This window comes from Delphinus delphis, chromosome 9 (genome assembly GCF_949987515.2).
Source record: "Delphinus delphis chromosome 9, mDelDel1.2, whole genome shotgun sequence".
In the NCBI taxonomy this organism is placed as follows: domain Eukaryota; kingdom Metazoa; phylum Chordata; class Mammalia; order Artiodactyla; family Delphinidae; genus Delphinus; species Delphinus delphis.
In genome coordinates, this window is record NC_082691.1 from 73,662,942 (window position 1) to 73,684,381 (window position 21,440).

Consider the following 21,440-nt stretch of genomic DNA (forward strand, 5'->3'; position numbering starts at 1 on the left):
TGAGACAAGGATACACTTTAGGAGTTATTAGCACTCTGCAAAGCGTGTTAAGTCTGACATTCATGATGTCTCCGTTATTAAATAGATACTGGTACGTACTGATTTTCTTATAAAACTTAATAATGATAATGACCTTTCCTTTAGGAATTGGGTTTCCACGTTAAAAACACAGGTAGATATATAGAATTTGATACCAGATACAGACTGTAGTAGACTGCTGAGTTTTTATAAAGAGAGAAGTTGAAATGCATTTCTCACCTTGGGCTTTGAATACTGGTGTGCCATCATGGCCATCAAATGTATATATTTCAGTTCATAGTGAATATAATTAGTGTTACACTCAATTAATTACCTGATTCACTGTCCTTATGCCCCACTGCATCATTCTACTGTAGTGATTTGCACATCAGAAAATCCTATTAAAGGAAGAGCAGCTGATGGTACACATTTTTTCCATGTCATTTTGCTCTACTTAAAAAGTAGTATTCAGCCAAATTTTTATGACCACACAGAAGCTAGTAGCTTATAGAGATGATGCTACAATCCTTAACCTTACTCATAATCCAAGATTAAGGTTTATTCCAATATGATGTAATTAGGGATTCAATGATCCAATTAGTATTGTTTTGTTTTCCTCCAAAGTCTGAAATTCTCGTAAACAAAAATTAATCACATTATTAATATTTCATTCAATATTCAAATGTGTGAAATAGCCATTAATGGCTACCATTTTTTTTTTTGGCCCTGAGGCAGTAAGTTGCTTTATGACATGTTAAGTTGTATGTTCGTCAAGGGCCAAAGAAGGGAAATCAATTATAAAATAATGTTTGTACCTATCAAGGATAAAGAAAATTTAACTGTTTGCACTCAAAAACACTTTCTCAGTATTAAAAATTTTAGGTGCTTCTCTAAGCCTGTAATATTGGCTTGCACTATATAACTTGTATTTTACCTTAGCTCCAATCACTTGTACAAGCTGATTTTTATATAATTAGCAATTAGCAATCAACAATAAGACTCCCACACATCAATTGTTTAAGTCTTTTACAAGGGTATGAAAATTCAGCCCAACTAGATTTGAGTCCAACTCAAACTCTGGCTCTTGTTTTAGCTACCCATATTAATTCCCACAATCTTTTGAACCATCCGTTCAAACGTTTTTGAGTCCCATTAGTGTGTTTGTGCAGGCATTCTGCACAGCATGAAATGCTATGCAGATAATAAGCTATAATTTGAATGCCCATTCCTTTTGTAGATGCTAGGATCATTCTCTTATCACTGGTGAAATTCACACTCAAATATATTTTTAACACTGCGTTGACTCAGTCTTAATTAGTTTGCACATGGAGCGCCTTACTCAACTGACAAGAAAATATGAAAGTTAAAAATTATTTTTCTTTTCATATAGGCCATAATGATAGATTGGGATGGAAAGGCATTGAACTGTAGGAATATTGTTAGAAGACATGTCTAAAGTGAGACATTGGGATCACCTGGAAAATAAAGACTAAAATGTGTTTTTATCTTGCCCAGTAAAGGCTCAACCATGTGGGGCTTTGAGAGAGCCATGGGAGTAAGTGAGTGTGCAGTGGACAAGAATCCTTGGTTTTTAGCATTTGCTGAAGACTAATAAGCTGTGTTACCTTGAAAGTGAACCATTACCAACTCTGAGCATCAGTTACCTCATCTGTACAAGAAGGCTTTCATAAAAATCGGGAATTTTTAAACTTTCATCCTTAGAACCTCTGGAGTCTATGGCATAATTCAGAAGCCTCTGAGAGATGTAACCAAATGTAGCATGGGCAAAGATCCAGGCCTTCTGCCCCATTCAATAACATCAATTGTTTTCTATTTTGAGGTTCCCATGATTTCATTTGAAAAAAATTAAAAAGGTGTGGGAGTGGTAATGCTGTTAAAAAATCAAAAGGACTGTTTCTACATGATCTTGAGTTTCATTCAGTTTTAAAATGCCATACATTTTTTAACACTGGAATAATCATCTCTTATCTAAAGAGTTATAAATCCTCTTACCTAGTTATTTATTTACTTAAACACTTAGATGGTGACTTCTATGTGCCTGGTTCGATTCGGACTACCTCATAAATAATAACTCATTTACTCTTGTAAGACAGATATCATATAATGATCCCTATTTTGCAAATGAGGAAAACAAAGGCACAGAGAGGTTATCTCTCCAAGGTCACAGGGATAGCAACTGGTAGAACTAGGACTTGGACACAGGCTGCTGGCTCTAGAATCCATTGGGCTTAATCCCTACATTGCTCTATCTCTCATATATTTCAAATGTATTAGTGATATACTAGTGATACAAATGTGGATTGATTAATATCCTTTAACAAGTCTATAATGATTCAGATATATGAGAGCTTTTTATCTCTTCCCAACAATGTTAAAATTTGACTTTTCCCATGTAAAATAATGTAACATGGCCTTTGTGGGACTGTCAACTACAAGAATATAACCATCATTAAGGTTTGATGCTCTCATGGTCAGATTAACATAAATGAGTAAATATTCATATTATTTATATGAATTACTTTTAGAGAAGATTATATTTTGGAAAATATTGGTATATTGCTTGAAAATAGACCTTGAGGTTTAACACTTTCAAATTCGTTAGTAAATGAAAATAGAAAAACATCTAATTCTACTGTTTTAAAATATACTAGAGATAGACTATAGGAAGCTTATTTTAAGAGGCCCTTTTAAATTGTGAGTCTGAGACATAATATCCTTTAGTGTGCATTGCCAATTATTTTTAACAATAGAGGTATCCTCAATTGTGATATTAATAAATGTTAGGAGAATATATTCACACAGTGTGTCCTTTATCACTTATTTCACAAACTGTTTTAACACACTGTGGCAAAATGTAATCTTAGAAATTTAGGATTAATGAATTTATTACCCATTACTGTTTTTTCACTGAAGCAATCCATAAAATATACTGAGTTTGGTTAAGTGAGGAGAGTACATAAACTTTCACTTAGTTTGCAACTTGGTACAGCAACTCTTGACTATCTAGGATTATCTTCATAGATGGACACAGAGATGTGGAAAGGAAGATGTGAATAACTCTAGTGAGTAAGGTAGAAATATTAAAATGATTGGTTATGACTAGATGTTCACTATTGATGATTTAATTATCCATACTATACCTACTTTGCTATTGCTAAAGAACAGCAAGAATTTTTTATATCATCTATATTGGTGACTATTCATACAGTAATGAAGAGATAGGTGATCTTAGAAGGGAGCATGTTAATACACATTTTGTAATTTTCTTACACTGTTATCGTTAAGTTGTTAAGCTTTACTTAATTATTCTGACACTTCAGAAAACCCTTCTACTTCATCTTCACAAAGAATGTTTTTAAGTTAACACACAACACATTTTAAAAATAACTTAATAAGGAGAACACATACCATCAAAGCATTTGACAATAATATTATATTTTAGAGTCTCTACTAAAAAGATAGCCTCTTATCTCCAGATCTTTCTTCCAGGATTACTTGTTTCAATTATTTACCTATTCATTAATTCATTTCCGTCTTTTCCCCAAGAGGTTTCAAGACTCTTACAAAAAGAATAAATCAAACAAAAATAATATAGTAGAAATAAAAGGAGGAAACCAGGGCTAAAAACAGGAAAGCAAGCATTCCAACATCAAGGATTAATACTGCTGCTGTAATTGAGCATAAAGCCTGCATTAAGTTTCCTGGCAGGCAAGGTAAAAAATACAAAGCAGCAAGTTACAAATCTCTCAGAGAAAAGAAAACATAGCTGCAATTTGCTCCTGAAAAACAAAGTTTTTCCTAGCAGCAAACTTTGAGAAAAATGACTCATGGGAGGCAGTGTTTTGCAAATTGTAGGTCAGCCCATGAAATAATGTCACTGGATCCTGACCAAAATTTAAAATGCAATAGTCAATTTTTGTTATTTACAGTAGTTATATTCTATACAGTATCTGCAAACACTAAATTAGTAAATACTGATTCACTGCCACTGGAGAAATTCAGCATTAAGTACCTGTCTGGCCACATTTTTGTAAACCTATCAATACATAACCTTATTTTATGTTTGTTTCTGTTTAAAAGACACCTTATTTAATACATATTGTTGATTCATTAACATTGAACTCATGGCCAATAGCACTATAACTCATGCTTGAACAAAGTTTATCCAACACACATATTTTCTCAGTAAGGCACACCACGGCCCTCTTGTGCTTAGAAGCACTAGACAGAGCTTCAGCACTATGCTGGGGGCATTTAAAACAGCAAAATCACCAACGAAAAGCACGAAAGTGTGAAAAACTTTTACAGTATGAGAGTTAAACAAGAAAGCAGTGCATTTCACCATGTGTGACCTCAGCTGGTATGTGCCTATCTGGTAACTCAAACTTTTCACCATGCTGCACATACACATAGCTACAAAGGACTGTGAAAGGACTATGAGTGTAGAGTTTGGTCTTAACAAACAAACTTTAGGGTTTAGGCAAATCTGCAAATACAGAATCTACCAATAATGAAGACTGACTCTCTACTGGAAGTGAATGGAGAGGAATAAAATAGGAAAAAAGTATTAGTGCTCATCTCAGGCAGTCAGGATAAATACTATTTCATGAAAGATTTTTCAGAGCTAATATATATATTGATATAGATGTACACATAAAAATCCATATTAATAGATACACCAAATCACAATGAAAAAATCCTTACTATCTTTTTTTTTATGTTTAGAAATCACTGGAATAGAGGATACACAGTGATACAATGAACAATTCAATGGCAAATTTTGAAACTTAATTCATTGACTAGTTATTTCTGGGGAGTTTTTACTTGTAAAGACCCTCTGGAAACACTTCAAGAATCCACAGGAGAATTAATGATGGCCTCTTCTAAGGCAGTAACCGTGAAAATGAAAAGAACAAGGCTGATGTGAGACTACTGATAAAATCGGAGAATTCTTGTTGACTGTGTATAAAGTGGAGGAAGGGCGAAGAAGAAACAGGGATCATTTAGAAAGGGAAACCCAAACTACCTGAGAAGAGCGGTTCCATTTTTGAAGAACGAAAACACATGAGTAAAAGATTTTTTCATTTTTTGTTTGTTTAAGGAAATAATAAAATGAAAAAAATGAAGTAGAGTATTAAGAAAGGATTAAATAATATAGCTAAAATCTTTTGATTTCTTTCACTCTCTCCTAAAAGTGCAAATAAGAACTAATAAATAATGTAACTTCAAAAAATATTCTAAATATTCTAATGGAAAAATTATTGCTATAACATGTCTGGCATGTTGCAAAGACCCAAAGAGATGTGAGCTACCTGTAAAGTCGTGTACTAACCGTGTCAGGTGAGGGTGGAGGGATGCTATATCACAAAAAGAAAAAAAAAATCATGTCAGGATTTAAAAGAAGAAAATAAAAATAGTATTTCTCTTTTTTAGCTCAGAAGTGACGTACCAGAAGAATGGTGAGAAAACTATAGAAGTAAAATGGTAATACATAAGGCAATGAAAATCAGGTTGGCAGTTACATAGGGAAGTACCAATGAATCTCCCATCTGTCCAAGGTCAAATCACACTGCTGCCTTCTTCAGAATATCCCAAGGTGTTTTCCAAGATTTTTAGAAGTTAAGTCTTCAATGTAAGAAGTTCTACCTCAATCAATTCATTTTTCTTCCTTTCTTTTCTTTTTTCATTCCTTCCTTCTTTTCTTCCTTCCTCTAAGACCAATGTGCTAATAGAAAATATTCTAAGGACAACATGTTGCTTTTCAATGTCTAAATACCCTGTATGTGTTATATCATCATCCCATAACACATTATGAATCTGCTACGGCTGACAGGAGTAAAGGTCCTTACTGTTTATTATTTTCCTTCAGTTATTGAGATTTTTGTCTCACTAGGTGTCCCTGGGCTTTTGTGTCTAACTCATGTCAAAAAAGCAAAACACATTCCCTCTGGCCACCAAAACCATATTGATGACAAATATCCAAAAGCTATAATCATAGTTCTCCTGTTAAGACTTCAATACATTTTGAGATGTAAATATCAATCTCATGTAGTTTCAGTTTACAAGGCTCTCAAAATTTGTTACAGTTTTGGTTTCAATAAAACACACCCAAAACATGTTTTGTATAACAGTACTAATATTAATTCTGTGTTTAAAGCTAAATTATGAAGCTGTTATTAATTTAGAGCTAATGAATATAAAAAGGTGCTATGAGGATAATAATTAAGATTTTAAATGTTTTCTCTTGGGATAAAGAATTTTATCAAATAAGGTAAACACACAAAATTTCTAGGCCTTAGTGGGATTCTCTATGCTTGTAAATTTTTGAGTGATTAAAAAGACAGCAATTTGTTCACTAGCTTATGATAATTTAAGAAAACACAGATATAAACTGACTTTAAACATTTCGAAGTCTGCATTTCATGACATATTGAATCATAATAACAATAGCCCTTGTCTTTACCTTTTATAACTTTCATCATTAATCTTCACTGAGTTATTGAAAACAAAAGGTCTTATTTTTGTATGTCTAAAGAAAACCTATTGTTTTAATTCCACAGTAGAAGTATACTCAAATATCATACCTCACTTTGTTGAAAATTCAGTAAAGCAAAAGGGAATTTAAACATAAATAAAACATCCTTCAATACAAAACGGGAATTTTATTTTTCATTTTTTCCTGTGCTCAGTGTCAGTCCTAACCAGTACTCAACTCCCTCCTCGCCCTGACCCCAACCTTCTGCCCTCATCTCTTAGTACCTAAGATTGGCTTTGTCTGTTCTTAAAATTGAAATAGCACCTTAACATTATTAGACAGATTTATTTAATAAAAACCACATTATTTCTAAATGGCATTCACCCTCTCAGAAGTTTAAATAATCTGCCAGAAATTTACCCCAGCACTGACCTTGTTTTCTTTAGTAGAGTACAAGCTTTTAATAAAACACTCTGACAGTCAACAGCAAAAAGCTGTTTGTCTCACCTTAATATATAATAACAAGGATAAGTATCGTGGTTCTTTATATGGACATATTTATATAAGCACACAGACATGGGGGTTATTGGTTAGTACAAAAACGCATATTCCAAACGCTCCTTACATTCAAATCCAGCTAGTTATGGTTTGTTTTGATCTTTGAAAATGTGTTTGAAAGTTTTGTGGGCTTACTTCACGTATTATATCCAGTTAAACTTTAATACAAACTGACTTTTCCCCTCTACATAGCTACTCTCCGACTGCTGTCAGTCAGCAGGAGCTCTGCATACACAGACTCATGTTAACAGTGGCCTCTGGAAGGATGTGATTTCTAACCTATTCAGTCTCCTACAGAAAAGCTCAGATTGTATTTCAAACCAAAATAGAAGTTTCTCTGGAGGTGATTCTTTATTCCCCACCTTTACTACCTACTAGCACAAGTAATCAATCAAAAGGGAAATGGATAGTCAACTTTAGATTTGTAACCAATGTGAATGTTCCAACAAAGAGTATGTATGCTTGTATTCCAGAGAAATATGGGAATAGGTGAGTGGGCACTTATGAAATCTCCTTCAAAGAAATCCTATGAAAGAAAGAGATGGTTTTAACATTTTTCCCTCCAGTGAATGGATTATCTAACATCTAAGTTTATCCTGGGCATATGTTTAGTTCATGAACTTTATTATATTTGATGTCAAGGTGGCTTAAAATGGTTTTGCATTCTTGCCCACTTGCTGAAGGCCTACCAACCTTTCAAGAATCAGCACAAACAACATTTTACTTTGAAACTTTCACTGAACTGACTCCACAAGCACATTTAGGTATTCTTCTGTAATTCTCTGTTTTCAGAGCAGCGTTTCCTTAAATTTCAATATTTAGCTTTGTGCACAGCATCCAGTATCTATCTTTGAATATACTGGGCAAGTAAAAATAGAACTGTTCGCTAATTATTTTAAAATGAAAATCTCCGCTCAGTGAAATCTAAGTTCTATTTTATGCCACCCCTCCTTTAATCTTCCTTAACCACCCAAGCCAAAACAGCTTTTCTTCTGTGAGTTCTGTTACATGTCCAACTCATTGGTTGTCCCCACTAATCTGTATCACATGCAGTTCTCCAGGACCTCATGTTTTCTACCAAAAAGAATGAAAATTTCTGAGAGATAGGGAGAGTCCAGCACAGCCCAGAGTCTAGTCCGTTGCGAGAGTTGTCCAAAATTTCTTAAGTAAATTCTAGCTATCCTGGCCTGACACTAGAAGGCTTTAAATTTTTTCAAACTTATTCCGGTGTCACACTAAAGTCTGTATCATCCTGGAATACTAGTGACCAGCTAAGTTACGTCAATGATCAAAACACCCTTTGTGCAGGTGAAAATCTTCTTTCCCACTCACATCATCTCTAAAAGCTAATAATGTCACTATAGTGTTCTTTCTAATAGGTGCTTCCAATGTGATATCTAAGGTATGCTCTGCTTCTAGACGTCAAAAGTTTAATAAACTAGCCAAAACTTTAAAACAGAATAACAGGAAAATATAGGTTGTGGTTTATTTTGGAGGAATTGCTATTAGCCTGACTACAAGGCTAATCTTCAAACATGACTCTAAAGAAAAGGTCAGCAGCCTGAACTCAAACAGAAATGGTTGTTAATAGATGAATGCAGTGATGAGGGCCCTCGTGGGTGGGTCAGCTCAGTGACTTCTGACCACCTCAGAAGCACAAGCTGTGAAAACACAAGCATTCCTTCATTTCACTTATCATTTGGATCCTAAGCTCCGATTCACTTTTTTCAAAACTTATTTTGGAGCCAACAGCGATTGGTAAGTGAAAGGCTACCTGGGGCCGATTGTCAGCAGCAGCAGGGTCCCGCGTGGAGGAGAATTATCGCTCTTGTTCACAAGAGCATGTTTATAATACATCTGAAATTGCCTGGCAGAGGGTCTTTGAGGAGACTGCAGAGCAAGGGTGGAAAGCGAGAAGAATATGGATTGAAAAAGACACTCCAGTGATTTAGAAAGTTCTTTGGGGAAATGTTTTCCCTCTCTATTCAGTCTTTTTCATACTTTATCAACTCAATTTTATTTAGTATCTGTGTATGATGTTTAATACTTGCTTTCTAATTTTTTTTCTATCCAAATAACTATGTGCAAGGTCTAGATAGTTCCTAGCAGCAGATCACAAACTTTGCATTTAATACTCATTCAGTCACCTAAGAACAACTTGCCTCAGACACCTGGACCTCAGCGGGCAGCCCTCAGGAAGCCACTGTCCAACCAGGCCTGAGGAGTGAAACGGTGTAGTAGGCTCACACAGACCTGGGTTTCTGTTCCTCAACTACTAACTGTGTGATGTTGGAAAGTACACTTACCTTCTACTGAGCTTGAGTGGTAGAACCGGAAAAGGACTTGGGAGGGATGGGTGTGACAGGAAATTAAAATGCAGGTACACGAATTACATTTCAGAACTACTTGTAAAATATTCTCACCAAAGAGCATCTTCACAATAGACAGATTGTCAATTCTTATGATGTGGACACGTACAAATGATTCTGTAGGAAAATCCTGTGGTTTTACTTTAACAAAAGTGAAGATTACATATCATTTAACGTATCATCACAAAGCTCTTTCTATTTGAAGGGGCCAAAGTCTAGACATAACTTGTACCACCACTGAATTCTATGCCTGAGAACAAAGGGTAATTTCGGCTCAGCAATCCTCAGTGGGTATGTAAATGAATGCTGCTGAAATATTCAGAAGCTGATACCAATACAAAGTGAAGTGTAATAATCTAAATGTGCCATTGCTTTCCCCTCCTACTAATTACTTGCTTTAGGCTGTTTTCACCAATATTTTGTCTCCTTGCCTTTTCTCTTCAGACTGAATGGACACCTAACTACGTAGGATCACTACAATTTCTTAACACAACTTTGAAGCATTGTCATTATTTTACTGGCTTTGTTGCTGCTCTGGCCGTGAACACTTAGCAGAGTTGGCTGAAGTGCAAAACGGCCGAAGTCACAATTTGTATGGGCTAAATTACTTTTCGTTCTATGGAAACAGATATCACTTAGACAACAGGGAAAATGTTCATGGGTTAAAAGAAACATCAAAACCAGTGCACCTCAGAAGGTATGGTCAGCTAAAGGCTAACGGGTAACTGCTGATTTCCTAAAAATTTTGAGGACACAAAATAAAATTGAATGGTCTCAAGTCGTCAATGCAATGAAGTTTGGTGGTGTTTTCACTCTGCATGAAATAATTCTTCCCATTGTTAATTTCATCCACTCTACCTCCATCCCAGTTTCCTCAGGACTCAGACTTATGATTAAACTTAAAGGCAAATCCAAAGGATGTTTACCATGCTTATACAGAGGAAGCCTCTCCTTTTGGACACAAAGGCCTTGTGTCTAGCTAAAGCTCACTAGCTAGCTTTCCCTTCCTTCAGAACAAGTTCTGTACTGAGAGGCTCTTCAGGCCCTCTTGAAAATTGGTTCCTTATAGACCCACTCCTCCAACATTAATTTAACAGTCGTAAATCCAGAGGTTGATTCAGCTTATGCTCGAGCCATACCTGGAGCCGCCAATCATTAACCATATGAATAAATGAGAATAAGTTTCCTGTTATTTATTTTATAGGGTTCCAATATGATTTTATATCAAAATAACCTTTTTTTGAATGACTCCCACTCCATAAAAATGATGACAGCAGACGTGGACATGGAGATGCATGAAAAGCCCAGAGCTGCCACCCCAACTCATCCTTCCCATCACAACCACGTCCCCTTTGATTCAAGGAAAACAACTAAAAACTGGACTACATCATTCTACTCATAGAGTCTCACTCTCTAAATTATGCATGATGGCAGGAATTATGAAAAGTAAAAGAATAAATGAAATTTGGGGAAGTACCTAAATATTATTAATTTATAATTCGTATTATTAATGAAGCAATATGGAATAAGAGAATTTTACAAATATCATTAATAAATATTGTACCTTGAACACCTACTATGTTTGCAACTGTGCTAAGTACATTCCATACTTTTTCTCCTTTAATTCTCGCAACTAATAATTGATAGGTGCTATTATTATCTTCATTTTATAGCAGAGAAAAGTGAGTCTCGGTAAGGTTAAATAATTAACCCAAAGTCAACCAAATAGTGAATGGAATAGCTAGAACTTGGATACAAGTCTCTATCCAACTCCAAAGATTCTTACTCTATTCTTTATTGCCATTTTCATTCATTCCTTTATTCCTTCAAAATATGTTTACTGAACATCACCTAGGTGAAGGGTTTTGGAGTTGATGTTATGATATATCTCAGAAACTATAATGACAGCTCTTATCTTTAAAGAATTTATAGTTACTTACAGTGCGTACGGTCTTCAAAGGACTCAGGATATAAGAGGTGTATCTAAATAATTATATAGTTATCCTGGGTTGCATAATAACTTAATTTTTCTGTACTTTCTACATATGAACACATTGGAAGAGATCTGGAAGGACTGACAGAGACCCCCACCCCCAAAATTATCATTCTGAACATAGGTGTAAAGGGCAAGCAGTGGGGGATTGATCCAGAACCAAATTGTGCGTGCCTTGAGTGGCTGGAGAAGTGCTCAATAATTTACGGAGCAGACTCAATTTCTGAGAGAGGGAACTCACTATTTAATAACTCTAGCTAAAATATAAAATAATTCAGACTTAGTCTATTCTATCTTTGTGAAAACATTTGTGGGAATGATCTAGAAGACAGGATGGTATCAGAGAAAGAACATAAACTGTGGAATCAAGAAAAATCTGTGTTTGAATCCTGGCTGATCCATGTTCTAGACAAAATACTTAAATTCTCTGAAGCTGTTCTCACATCAGTAAACTAGAGATGATAATAATGGCATCCATCTTAAAGGATTGTTGTAAAACAATCAAGAAACACTTTACATGAGGGAGATACCCCAGTATGTGTTACGGCTTTTAGCACTGCTCAATCTTATGTCCTTTTATTTCCAGGAATATTGTATATGTAGGTAGGTGTCCTTGTCTTCCCTCCCTACTGTAGATGAATTCCTCCTAAAACTACATACTTGGTCAATGAAAGAACTTTTTCATGATAAAAATAAAACAATTAAACAATTAATTATAGTATAAATTAGGTATTATTCTCACCTGATAGACTATTCAAACTCAAATTCAACTCCAAAACACTGGATTATCACTTTCAGAAAATAGCCTTTCTTATCTTTTCTTCTTCTATTTTTTAAAACCAAGCTTATTGAGGTATAATTTAACATACAGTAGGATTTGTCTTTTTTTAGTGTAAGTTCTATGACTTTTGACAAACACATATAGTCATATAACCACCAAAATCAAAATACAAACTGTGTCATCACCCCGAAATTTCCTCATGCCTATTTGTGGTCCATCTCTCACAATGCCTAAAGCTCCTGGCAATTCTGATTTGGTGCCTATAGTTCTACCTTCTCAGAATGTCAAAACAGAACGATTACATATTACGAAGTAGTCTTCCGAATTTGGCTTCTTTCACTACGCATAATGCATTGAGATTCATCCATTCACTGCATGTACCAGTAGTTGTTCTCTTTTTATTTTATGGTATTTCACTGTATGAATGCATCAGAGTTTGTCTTGTTGAAGGACATTTTGATTTTTACACTTTGGGGCAATTATGAATAAAGCCACCACAAACTCTGCCAAACTGCTTTCTATAGTAGCTGTACAATTTTGCATTTGCACCAGTAATGTATGAGAATTTCAGTTGTGTCACATCTTCAACAGCACTTTTTAAAAACAGGCATTCTAATAGGTGCATAGTGGTATCTCATGATGGTTTTAACTTGTATTTCACAAATGACACTCAATTTAAGTTTGAATGGTCAGCAACCCTGCCTTACCTGTTGTTTAATGTTTTTCATAACACAACTTTATGCTGCAGACAAAAGGCACTTCAGTAAACAAAGAACGCTGCTGCCATCAAGCCCTCAGCCACTGCAGCCACCCCCAACAGTGCACCCTGAGGGGAATCAGGATGCAGAAAAGCAGGATACTGGCCCTAGGTAGTTAAGGTGCACATCAACAGAATGATTTCTATAAACCCAGACTTGTATTCTTCCCATACACAGAAAAGCACTAAAATCATTAACTTGAGATGTTTTTTGTGATTAGCAGTAATCTTTTGATGTTTGACTACATTTTGTGTTTTGGGGGGGTTTGTTTGTTTTTTGGGGTGTTTGTTTCTTGGGGGGGTCTTTTTTTTTTCAGCACAAACTCCTACATATCTTGGTTCCTCCCTTACCATTTTGGAACAGTCCCTCAGAGCTATCTGAGAGGTTGCCATTCTGGGTTATAGTCCTTAATAAGGTCCCTGAATAAAACATTATTCTCATCTTTCAGGCTGTGCTTTTTTTTTTTTTCAGTTGACAATGCCTTCCCATAATTTAAGGTAATGGGAAATATATTAAGATAATGTAAACCTTTGTGAGATAAACAATATCCCACTGCGGTACTCAGCTACTCAACTGCACCTCAACAGTTGTATGTACAGCTTGTACCCTAAAATTTTACATTTCTATACTGTTCTGTAGTTTTCCTCTGATTTTTTTAAATCTGGGAACATTGTATTTATCAACTAGACTTGAGTCTTCACTAAGACAGTGAGTTAATCATCTCTGTCCTAACATTATTTTTTTTTAATATGGAACACTTCACAGATTTGTGTGTCACCTTGCTCAGGGGCCATGCTAACCTCTCTACGGTTCGAATTTTAGTATATGTGCCACTGAAGTAAGCACTATCTTAAACTTACATTATACTAAGAGCCTTATTCCACAAAGGCTTGTGGAGTGAATTGAGAGCATTTAAGTCATAATTTTGTCCTGCCCTTCTCCAAGTTAAATGTCATCAGTTGCTGAGGGTCGACACTGAACAGAAGACAGAGAAGGAAGTGTTAAGAGCATGAGAACATTTGAGAGCTTAAGTGGGGATTGGTTAGCGCTCTAAAGAAAGCTGAAGAGAAAATGCAAAGTGAAGTATTATACAATGTAAATAAAGAAGCACAGGCAAAAGTAAGAAGAAAATAAGCAAAGGGAATATTGAAAATATAAGTAAAGGAAATAATTCACCATATAAGAGGGTAGGACTGAAGATCAGGAATATGCCAAAAATTATTATACATGAATACATCTATTTTATTGATAATATTGATTCTCTTGATCTATAAGTTAAATCAAGCCTCCTGACAGATGTAGGATGAAGGATGAGTGATATATTAGTTGCTATATTTCTGGGGATAATGCTTAAACAGGTTTTTTTTCTATTAACAAATCTCCTGAACTTTTATTAAAATTGAAAATACTAATACAGACTCAAAACAGTCAAGATACTAGCATGTGAGTGAGACTGGGGAGAAGATGCGGGAGACTCAGCATCCCCCTGATGACCATCATCCTAATACTGTATCTTTAAATGCTACCGAACACTGACAACAGCCCAACCACTACACTGAACTCTGTGTATTCAACTGCTCGCTCAGTATCTCCCTTTGAATTTGAAAATTTTTTCAAATTTCTCATGGTCAAAGTTTTTCATGGTCAAAACAGAATTATTTATGCGTTCTTCATATGTGCCCCAGTTCCAGTTTCCTCCAACTCAGTAAATGGCAACTCTAGTCTTCCACTTGCCAAAACCTTAGTCATTCTTCACTTTTTCTAACATGCCACTCCAATCCATCAGCAAATCCAAATAGCTGCATCTTCAAAATACACCCAGAATCCTACCACTTCTTATCACAATATAGTCAAAGCTACCATCCTTTCAACAGAATTATTGCCACAGCCTCCTAACTGGTCTCCCTGTTTCCACCCTGGTTTCTCTGGGCTTATCTCTTACCAGTCCCCGCCTGGCTCATCCTTTTCTAGCCATACTGCCTTCCTTTCTCTCCTTGGAACATGCCAAGCAAGCTCCCCCCATAAGCCCTTGGTACTTTTTCTTCACTCTCTCTGAACCGTCTCCCCCCAAGATATATACATGCTTCTTCCTGTTCTTTTCAATCCCTGCTCAAAGGATATCTTCATTCTCAAAAAGGCTTTTCCTGACCATTCTGCAGAAACAGCACCCTCTTCCTGTTTTCCTCCATCCAAATTATTCTGATTTACTTTTCTCAAGAGCACTTGCCACCACCTACCATTTTATATATTTGTTCATTTACTATCTATTTCATCATCATCTGGGTCCCCCACAGGAACCTAAGTTCCATGAGGGATTTAGCCTACTTTGTTCACTATTGAATTCCCAGTGCCTAGAAGAATGAGTGGCTCACAGAATGTGGCAACATGGATTTGTTAAATGAACGAATGAATGATTTATCAGCCTGAAGTAAGGTCACGCCAAGTGATAGAGTGTGCATATGAACCCAGCACCTTGATTCCTGATCAGTGCTCTTAACCACACTGCTTGTTCTACTCATCCTGAGACAGCTATTGTAAGGACTGAAAGACATAATTTAGGTCAATTTTCCATCATCGCATTTGATACACAGTTATTACTGAATGTATGACAAACATCTTTTTATTTCCAGGGCTTTCTCAACTTCAATCCCCTCAAAGGTTGGTAACAGATGAAATCTGTCAAGTCTTGGTATTTGGCATAGTAGAGAATAATTGATGTGACTGTCCCCCAAATTTTAGTAAAGGGAGGCCTCTACCAGTCATTTTCCAAAACATATATAGTGTCCCTCCCTTCCTGACTCTGAGGCCAACTTGACTTCCTTTTCAAAATTCTGAATAAAAAAAGAGGGCAGAGTATGAGGGAATAAAATGTATAGAATACATCAAGATAGACATAGATAAAAAGAAAATCCTATGTATCCCTCACATAGACAGAATTTACCAAGCATAGGTTGCTATCATTTGAACAAACAAACTTCAGATTCCCTGGGGCTGACTTGAAGGTTAAACAAAACTATACACCCAGAGCCAGGGTGATGTTGTCTTCAGTTCTGCCCCCTTCCTCAGTGCCCCCTCCTTTCCTCATCCACACTATTGAGCGTTTAGTGGGGTCTGGTCAAGGCCAGCAGCAGATGGACATCTGGTACTTTGCACAAATATTAACAATATGTAAGTTTTAATATGCAAGGAATTTTTCAAACTTTTTTATTGAAGTATAGTTGATTTACAATGTTGTGTTAGTTTCCGGTACAGAGCAAAGTGATTTTATATATATATATATATATATATATATATATATATGTGTGTATATATATATATATATAAAAATATATATATACACACACACACATATAGTCTCTCTTCCATATTCTGTTCCATTATGGTTTATTACAGACTACTGAATATAGTTCCCTGTGCTATACAGTAGGGTCTTGTTGTTTATTTTATATATAGTAGTTTGTATCTGTTAACTCCAAACTCCTAATTTCCCCTTTGGTAACCATAAATTTGTTTTCTGTGTCTATGAGTCCATTTCTGCTTTGCAAATAAGTTCATTTGTATCACATTTTAGATTCCACAATAAGTGATATCATACAGTATCAATATTTGTCTTTCTCTTTCTGACTTACTTCACTCAGTATGATATTCTCTAAGTCCATCCATGTTGCTGCAACTGGCAATATTTCATTCTTTTTTATGGCTGAATAATATTTCATTTTATATATATATATATATATACACACACCCCACATCTTTATCCATTCATCTGTGGATAGACACTTAGGTTGCTTCCTTGTCTTGGCTATTGTAAATAGTGCTGCTATGAATACTGGGATGCATGTATCTTTTCAAATTAGAGTTTTCATCTTTTCCAGATGTATGCCCAGGAGTGGGACTGCTGGGTCATATAGCAACTCTATTTTTAGTTTTTTAAGGAAACTCCATGCTGTGTTCCATAGTGGCTGCACCAATTTACATTCCCACTAACAGTGTAAGAGGGTTTCCTTTTCTCCACACCCTCTTCATCATTTGTTATTTGTAGACTTTTTTTTTTTTTTGCAGTACGCGGGCCTCTCACTGTTGTGGCCTCTCCCGTTGCGGAGCACAGGCTCCGGACGCGCAGGCTCAGCGGCCATGGCTCACGGGCCCAGCCGCTCCGCAGCATGTGGGATCCTCCCGGACCGGGGCACGAACCCGTGTCCCCTGCATCGGCAGGTGGACTCTCAACCACTGCGCCACCAGGGAAGCCCTGTTATTTGCAGACTTTTTAATGATGGCCCTTCTGACTGGTGTGCGGTGGTGCCTCATTGCAGTTTTGATTTGCATTTCTCTAATAATTAGTGATGCTGAGCATCTTTTCATATGCCTCTTCACCTCCTTCCTCTTGTGCAGATAACAGCAATACAAAGAGCAATATTTGTTCTTTTGTTACAGGCAAATCTCTGACCTGATGTTGCCACATTTGGGTCTGTTTTAAAACTTTCGTCATTTCAATTCACATAAAGCAAAGAATAAAAGAGGAAGTTTGCCATTTCTCATTTGATCAGCTATCCAAGAACAAAGTGAATTTCTTCAATATTGTAAGGTTCACATGGTGAACACTAAGAGATCTTTTCAGGAAAACGAAGTGTTGGTTAAGTCCTTTGTTATGAGCACATTTTAAAATAATAAAAATGATCTTTAATCCTGATTTAACATAATTTCTAATAAATTCAAACATATATTTGTTCCTCACGGAATTTTAATGTCAGTATTTTGTAAATGAAATGTCAGTATTTTTCTAATTGGTTCTCAGCTGATTTTTTTTTTTCAGTCATCAACCCTGTGATACATTTTGGGAGTTCAGTGTAGGGAGTACACACACACTGCTTTCTGTCAGGGTTTTTTTTAAGTCTTCCTTAATGAATTCTTAATTACATTATTCAAAAGATCTATTATTCAGCATTCATCTCACTGCTAAATGAAAGTCTTTACCTGACATGTGAATGAAATGAGTCTAAATGCTTTCCACGCCACCTAGGGAGTCTGAATAGACTTTTAGCTTCATGGCAGCAAGAGGCTTCATTTCTGTTTTAAATTTGTATGGATTGTTTTTAGAGATGGGTAACTATGCAATAGTACACCAATCTGAGCAGCACTTGACTTCCAGTGTGCTCTCAGACTTACTTAGGGCCAGAAAAATGCAAACAAGGTCAGATGATAGCTGAAAGTGGAAGAATTCCATACAAGATTTGATAACCTGTACAAAGATTTCAGATGAATACAAGCATCACCTAAAACATGGACTAATTTCAGATGAGGAGAGTGAACCTTCCTGAGAGCTCCTTATAAATGTCCCTCCTGTCATTTCTTTATCAGGGAAAAAAAACAGTGCTAAGTTGTAGCAAGAGAAATTCAGAGACCCTTCATAAGATAACAAGACTTTTTTTTAAACATACTTTTCGTTGTTTTCAACGAACTAATGCATAATAATAAGGAATAGTCTCAGGCTTTATATGCCCCTCTTATAGTCATATCTAAAACTGAGCCAGTTACTATCTAATTATCAAGCAGTTCCCACATCTTCAAATGATACTCCAAGAAGGTATCTACGAAGAAGGTAAACTGGAGTATGAAATAGTTCTAACTGAGCTCTAGAACTCCCTCTGGTTCTACAGAATATAAACAAACCTGCTGGAGACTGTAAATTTAGTGAAAGCAAAGTTCATGTTCTAAAGAACTGAAAGCAACAACTTCAGAATCTTGGCCCTCCCTAACCCAGCTTCAGAAAAGAAAAAAAAAAAAACCAAAATTAGCAAGAGCACCTAACAAGACAAGTTTACTTTCGTTTCGCTAGGCTTGGTTTTATTCTGGGTTTTCTAGTGTAAGAAACCTGGCTGAAAACACTGTTACTTGCTTTGCTAGGTTCAGGGTATGTCTGTGTGCAAAAGTGTGTAAGAACCAGCCCTATGCCACATTCAGCTATGCAGAGCTGATTGAATAAATGACTTCATAGGCTTGCATCTTATATTGAGTTGACAAAAACAATGAAATCTTTTGGATCACCAGGTTCATCTAAGCATATTCTTAGAGAAAGCGTAAGTTGATAGTTAAGATTCAGGACTCTCTTTGAAGATAGGAGGAAATATGTCTGGGCAGAAAAGCAAGAAATTTTTCTTCCGTGATTGTTTTTATAATAACTGCCATTGTAGCCAAAATTGGAGAACCACTTGTTCTGCAATTGTTGCGGAGAGTGGAGAAGGTATATAGAGGAGAAATTTCAATATGAAATTACGCCGAACACAGGAGCGTCGCTATATCTTCAGGGGAAGATATATTTAAATGTTTCCATATTATTAACTAAATATCTTGAAAATCAATGATAAATATACACATTTTAAAATTCAGTGTCTACACATTGTTAAAGAATACAGAGAAAAATGGCAGTCCATAATAAAAGAACATGATGTGTCAGAGAAATGGAACATCATTAATTCAGTAGAAACCACAAATGGAGATTTCTTTCTTTCCAATTTTTGATTTAAATCAAAATTTAAGATTTTAAGATAATCAAAGTTTAAGATTATTCCAACAACGGAGGATCCAATCTTAAAATATATTTCTCATGGGCCAGAGGTGACGCTAAAGGTGTGGCCTTGAAGATGCTCAGGCTGTAATCCCTAACTGATTGGAAACAGAGAAAAGGTTAAGATCTTCAGAATCAGCCTCACTATGTGTACTTCTTGCTAGAAAAGAATGCCCACTTTAAACTGGTCAGGTATTACTTAATGAAACACCTGGCATTTTCCAGCAGCAAAGCAATACTCCCTGGCTTTAAAAAAGAAAAAAAAAAAGTATCCTTTAGAATACATAGGAATATTAGCGGAAAGCCCACATTAATCCTCTCCTGTGTGGGCAACTCCTAAGGACTGCAGTCCCCCATTCTCACTCAATGGGTTCTACCAGTTAAGCATCCTCTGCTGAGGCCCCCGGTCCACTCTAGCTCCTGGGATTAGGAACCCTCAGGGCAAAAGGCTAAGTCAATGGAAGACTTCTGGTGTGACATAAGCTAGAGATTTTGAAAATTAATCAAATGAGTCTAAACATAAACAAATTTATATAAGGATGAAACCAGTAGGTAACTTAATGGAGCATCTGGGTACTCTCAGCTCCTGAGATCAGCACAAATTCTGTTTTCAAAGTAGGTGCTGCATTTGTTAGGAAATAAGTTCCATGGTAAAAGATATGATTCTCTGTCATGAGAGCCTCTTTCATTTTACAGAAGAAAACATAGATCAGACTTCTCTCCCACGGAGGGTTTGTACCCACAGCCTGGCTAGACTGTTTTATGTCTTGCTGCCCCCATTTCAATGCAGGTGGAAAAATAGACCTTAAAATAAAAGAAGCAGACAAAGAACTTGCCAAGCTTTAGCCCACAACCCATGCACATTTGTAGAAAATAAAAGGTGTATTTAGGGGGAAAAATCAAGACTGTTTAAGTTAAGCGTGCTGAGGGAATGAGTAACCCTGTCTTGGTGTCTGGCACTTGACAAGGTTCTCCACAATTATTTTTTCATCTGTAGTGTAAAAATCCATATTTATCTCTGCTACTGCCAGGAAAAAATATCCTAGTGAAGCTTATGAATAATATTTAAAAGTGAAATAAGCAACAACTATTTAATTATCTTGTTACTTATAGTTATAAAAAGCAATGTTACTTAAAATCCCAAAAGCTCCTTTCCTCACAGCCATTGTAAACATCAACTATTGTTTACCAGATGTAACTTATTACTTCGGAAATGTCATTCTATTATACTTAAACAAGGTAATTTGCAATTCCCTGTACCATTCATAGGTGTCTCTTTCTGAATCCCTTTAAAAAGGAAATTCATGAAATAATAATACAAGTGTTTTTTATGTGACAATTTCATTTATTTTTAACCAATCTATTTTGCACTTTAACCTTCTGATTGTTTACCTTTTAAGTATCTATTAGATAGAGTGACTGCACTGTAGAATATTTTAACTCTGTACTGATAATGATAAGCAGGATTAAGAAAGAAAATGCGACTCCTTTGATGAAGGGCATTTCTTCACAATATGATTAATTCTTTTTCCCGTGTTAAAAATAACAGCAATTTCCTGTTTGTCCCTTTTCATTTCAATTAAACAATCCTTAGTGTTTCATATGGGGAAAGGTTTCTTTTCTTTCTTTTTTTTTTTTTTTTTTTTGCCACAAGCGAACATTTGAACTTCCTTCTGATATGATAATACTGGCCTACAACAGGCTAGAGTACAGCAAAGTAACATCGAAGACTGCTTCTTATTTTGGGTGACAATTATTCCAAATTAACAATTCTTAGGGCAGTTAAAAATTATTTCAAACAGGCTAAATATGTTTAATTAAATGATTTTCTAGATTGTTTTTGAACCCCAGTCCCACCACTCTGTGTAGCACCAGGAGTATTTACAATCCCTTAAAAATGTC

The 21,440-nt window shown here is 35.8% G+C and overlaps 1 non-coding gene across 1 annotated transcript; it reads right to left on the reverse strand.

Annotated features, from left to right (window-relative positions):
• Nucleotides 1–13,716: 13,716 nt before the first annotated feature.
• Nucleotides 13,717–13,819, reverse strand: LOC132431443 (U6 spliceosomal RNA). The gene has a single exon (XR_009520746.1). It is a non-coding gene; the product is annotated as a U6 spliceosomal RNA (small nuclear RNA).
• Nucleotides 13,820–21,440: the final 7,621 nt, after the last annotated feature.